The sequence below is a fragment of the Pipistrellus kuhlii genome, unplaced genomic scaffold (assembly GCF_014108245.1).
Source record: "Pipistrellus kuhlii isolate mPipKuh1 unplaced genomic scaffold, mPipKuh1.p scaffold_m20_p_2, whole genome shotgun sequence".
Taxonomy (NCBI): Eukaryota; Metazoa; Chordata; class Mammalia; order Chiroptera; family Vespertilionidae; genus Pipistrellus; species Pipistrellus kuhlii.
In genome coordinates, this window is record NW_023425515.1 from 143557662 (window position 1) to 143563303 (window position 5642).

Consider the following 5642-nt stretch of genomic DNA (forward strand, 5'->3'; position numbering starts at 1 on the left):
GAAATAGCAAATGCACATATATAGTAAAAGATATAGAGTTTATGGAGTCAATCAATGGGGGGGGGGAAACTTTATTCATTTTCAAAAAGAACTGAGTTAAAAATCCCAGAGGACAACCAAGTAAGGAGCACCTGGAATAGCAGTGTTAACCATAATGTCATCCGCAAACACTTTACCAGAATCACTAGGGTCTGTGTTAAAATGCCAAGTTCCTAGGCCTCCACTATTAAAATCCATCGCTTTAGCAAATTCAATTTTAAGGAGCCTTATCTGGTCTTGGTATGCTTACATATATGCTTTGACTTTTCCTAGAGTTACATAACTTCCAGCCAAGTAATCCAACAACGCCTTTAAGTCAATAAACATATAAGATCATTAACAATTCCGTAGGAGTTAATGCCCACGCTAATACTAAAAACTGAATTATAACCATCTGGCCTTGGAACAGGAATTCTTGGTGGACTTGGATAAGGAAAAACCCATAATTACCAGTTAAATCAGTATTTAAAATATCTTTTGGTGTTATTGTCAAGAACTGAACCACAAACCATGTTCTTAATTTTAAGCATTATGCTGGGTGTTAGGTATACAAAGATGATGGTCTCATCTCTCAAGGAAGTCCACAGTCAATAAACAAATATAGTCGATTCTCATTCCTTGCCGTTGTTTTGTTTTATAGTTAATGGATGGAGGGAGGCAAAAAGCATCAGCAAGGAAGTAATGCTTTAGAAAAGATTTGTAAAATAAATAGGATTTTGACCCATATATATAAAAAAAAAAGAGGGAATAATCCAGAAACAGGAATATGTATATGGGAAGAATGCAAGCCTGAACAGACTGGAGGAGACAATCCTGAAAGGCCTTGTATACCATGCTAAAGTTAAATTTACTGCTATTATTTTGTAATTAGCAGTGAATGATATCCTAGTTAATTGAGTAGACACTCTCAATATGCATTTCCTTTCTATTTGTCACATTGCTACCTCACCGGAAAGTACCATGAGACTTTAAAGGACTCTCTTCATAAAAAATAACTGTTTACCCTATCCTTTTTGTAATGTCTCCGACTTAAATTTCATTTTCTAAACATGACTTGCCTGAAAGCTGCACATTGTGATTTATTCACTGAGTAATTTCACATTTAGGGGGACAATATTTTGGCAGTGTTTTGATTAGATGAGAATCAAAACAGGGAACATGACATTAATCAATATCTGTTTAATCCTTAAATAACTACAACTCAATCAAACAAAACCAGTCAAAAGGGTTGTGATGTCTACCACATATCTGGAGTTTGCTTTTGACTAACAGTGGTAGATACCATCAAAGAGTGAGTTTCTGTGCATTTGGAGCAAACTAGTTCAATTCAAACCAATTTAAAGACTGGACAGTTTAAACCGCCTGTTGATTCAGTGGAAGTTGCATTATTGAGGCATCTGTGGTTGTTGTAGATGTAGTTTTAAGTGCCTGAAGTCCTTCTTTTGTCATTGCTAGCCTTAGACAGTGCTCAGTTACCACATGGAATTGCCACAGTTGTCAGGTGACCAGGTGCGGTCACTAAACAGCAGTTCAGTCACTATCATCCATCACCTCTTATATTACTGTATTTCCTTAATTGTCCTTCTTTATGATAGTCTTTCTTTCTCTCTCATCCATTCTTCACACTCCTGTCAGAATGATCTTTTCAAAATGGTAAGCCTCTTCCAGCTTGAAAATCTTCAGACTCTCCTTAACATGGCTTCAAGGCCCAGCTTGCTGAGGTATCGCTTAAATCACATGTGTCAAACACAAGGCCCGCGGGCCAAATCTGTCCCGCCAGGCCTTGCAATGTGGCCCGCACCACGCTGTCATCAATGCACTCCGCTGCGTTTCCATCACAATGACAGTTTATGACTGTTCAGTAAACCATTCGGCCCGCGATTTAGGCTGGATTTTAGATTTTGGCCCCTTCTCTGATTGAGTTCGACACCCCTACCTTAAATCATGAATCTCATCTTCACACTCAGTGCTTGAGCTACACTGGCTCATTTAATGAACATTTGCCTTCCAAACCATAACCTGCCCTGCCTCGGGGCCTTTGCACATACTGCCTCTTTAGCCCAGAACATTGTTCTTCGTTCCCCACCACAAAGTTCTACTTATTTATTTATTCTGTCTCAAGTTAGATATTATCTCTTCCACCCCATCACTCCCTATGCCTTATTGGGGGCTCCATCTTACCTGTATATATTTTTTAACAAAGCACAAATCATTCTGTGTTATCCTTTCCTACATGATTGACTATCTTCCAAGGTTAGACTGTATACTTCACCAGAGCAGGGACTGTGTCCCATTCTAACTTGTATTTAAAGAGCCAACACAGAGCCAACACTGTTCATGAATATTTGTTGAATGTTTAAGTAAATTAATAATACTGGCTTCTTCCTTTGAGAAGACAAGACACAGGATTTAGAATCTGCAAAAATGGGGGTGAGTTCCAATTCTATCAGCTACTGGTTTATGATCATGGCAAGTTATATTCTTTCTGAGTCCTAATTCTTATCTCCAGAATAAGGAAGAAAATAACACCTACTTCATGAAATTTTAGTAATGGTTATTAAAACATGCATAATGAAGCACTGTAAACTACATTTCTTAAACATGTTAGTTATTATACATATAGAAATATATATTTTTATTATTCAGAGAGTGAATTTTTTTAACCACTGATTTCATTTAAAAAGAGTTTAATTTGGTGATGTGGACGCAATTTTATCCTATAAATGAAAATAATTTTACTGTGACCAGATTAGGATATTAGGACTTCAATGAAATGCAGCAGGAAATTAGAAATGTTAATGAGAAGGCTAAATAGAGGGAAGCTGTTGTTAATTCCAAGCTTTCTGCATTCACTGGAAGAAACTAAGGAAGACACTATGCAAAAATTAAAAACCTTATCTAGTATTTAAAAAAAAGAAAAATGGCCCCTGATAACTTTATTTGCAGACGCTAAGACAATAACTTATAGCCAACCCATTTTCTATGTGCTCAAGTGGAAAACTGGACATTGTAGATGATCTCAGGACATGTAGGCAATGGACATTCTTCCCTTCAGCTCACTCAACCACACAGAGCTTTCAGCTCCTTTCTTCTACAGACCCTGGTTAGAAAGTTTTGTGTGTTTTTTTAAAAATATATTTTATTGATTTTTCTTACAGAGAGGAGAGATGGATAGAGAGCTAGAAACGTCGATGAGAGAGAAACATTGACCAGCTGCCTCCTGCACACCCCGCACCGAGGATGTACCCGCAACCAATGTACATGCCCTTGACCAGAATCGAACCTGGGGCCCTTCAGTCCGCAGACCAACGCTCTACCGCTGAGCCAAACCGGTCTCGGCAGAAGGCTTTGTAGGAAATAGCTCACGGGAGCTAATGGAGGGTCATATTTATTTATTTTTTTTAAATGGACATTGAGTATTTCTCACAGTTGGCTTTCAGATCATTTCCAAATCTACTTCTTTTTCAATTTTCAGATCAGCAATCATTTTAAAGTTAGAGGAAGTTGATGGTTTATCAACCTATGACCTATCATTGAACTCCAACATGAAACAACCAAGTTATTCAAATAAAACAAGGACCTATTCAAATCAATTCTTGCCCCCAGGAATTTCAACTGTACATGAATGTCATGTCAGCAGGTGAATTTTTTAGTTGCTGTTTTTACTAAATTGCAAAGATATAGGCTGACAGTTTAGAATATATTTCTTCAATTGTTTCCACTGAGCTCTGATAATGAGGTGGGCAGCTCTCAGTTCCCCAGTCCTTTTATATTTATCTCTGCATATCTATGTGGCTTCATCTCTCTTGTATATTTGCCCCTGTGCTCTCAGAGGATAAACAATCCATCTTTCTCTAAAGTGTATCCTTTCCTATGCGCTTTGTGTTACTTCATCCCTGTATATACGAGGGAGGAAAAGAGAATCAATAAATTTATGGATTAATTGACCTTGATTCCAGACTAAACCTCTTTCTTTACCATCTTCAATAACTACATTGATCCTTATTTGATACTGTGGAACAGGCCCCAGCTTTCCCTACCTTACAATAAAAAGTGCCGGATTAAAAATGGCAGCAGAGTAGGAGGATGCTGCACAAACATGCCCCCAGGAACAAGCTGGAACTACAACTAAAATAGGGAAAGGCTTCCTGAATAATCAGTGAAAAACTCAAAGGAGATACTCAAGGACCAAAGGTGGAGACCACACAGTGAATGGTAAGAGGGGCTGAGGTGCAAAAAGGGCTGGCCAGGCACCAACAGACAGCAACTGAAGTCCTAGAGAGATATCTCAGCTGGGGGGGAATGGGGGAGAGTACCTCTGAGAACTCTGGGATCTAATGCCGAAGCTGGGCTCCCCATCAGAGAACACCAAACTGTCCGTACCCACGTAACATCTAGCTATGATAAGCAGTGGGGTGCTGTCTGCCAGGGAGTGGTAGCAGAAAGTTCGGGCACCCTCTTAAAGGGCCAATGCACAAAAATTCCCTGTGGAGCCACCCACCTTGTGCTCTGGCAGAGGGAGAGTGAAATGGACTAGATCTGTGAGAGCAGAAGCCAGGACTGGGGACTTAGGGAATAGAGCTCAGAAGGCAGACACCCCAAGTTTCCTGGGCTGAATCATTTCCTCATGCAGCAGTGGACATTTTTCCAAAATAGACATCTTCCTTGCCTAGGAGGAAGACAGTCAACATACCCTAATGGAAAACACCTTGCCCTGAGGTCACTTAAGAGATTAAAAGTAACAATTAGCCTCCAGTGAGAAGCAACTGCCTCATGCTGTTGAAAAACTCTCCCCATACCTGAGAATGATTCCCTGGGGGTAATTCAACTCAGAATCCTATTAGTCTGTAGATAGAGGCAGTCTCTAGAGGCCTTATGTCTTTGCCTGATCGAATTAGTCAGAAACAGCCTTTAATAATGTCCTGCACTAAAGATTGAGGATCTACCTAAAAGATAGTCACAAACCCAAACAACCAAAATGAGGAAACAAAGAAAGAACCCCCAAATGAAAAAACTAGCAAATTCTCCAGAAGAAGAGATAAATGAATCAGAGATAAGAAATTTATCTGAAACAGAATTCAGAGTGATGATGTTAAAAATGCTCAATAGTATGAAAAAAGATATAGTAACTATGAAAAAAGAACAATCTGCGATAAAGAATGACATAATACAAATAAAGAACACATTGGAAATAATACACAGCAGATTAGGGGAAGCTGAGGATTGAAGCAGTGAACTAGAAGACACAGTTGAAAATATCACTCAATTACAGAACAAAAAACAAACAAACAAACAAAAACAATTAAAAAACAGGAGGACAGCTTAAGGGATCTATGGGACAATGTGAAACATAAAAATATTAGAATAGTAAGTATGCCAGAAGAGGCAGAAAAAGAGAAAGGAATAGAGAAGTGTTTGAACAAATAATGGTAGAAAACTTCCCTAACCTGGTAAAGGAAAAAGTCACACAAGTTCAGGAGGCATGGAGAACCCCAAACAAAAAAAAATCCAAACAGACCCACACATAGACACATCATAATTAAAACACCAAAAATTAATGATAAAGAGAGACTTTTAAAGGCAGCAAGAGAAAACTGTTACCT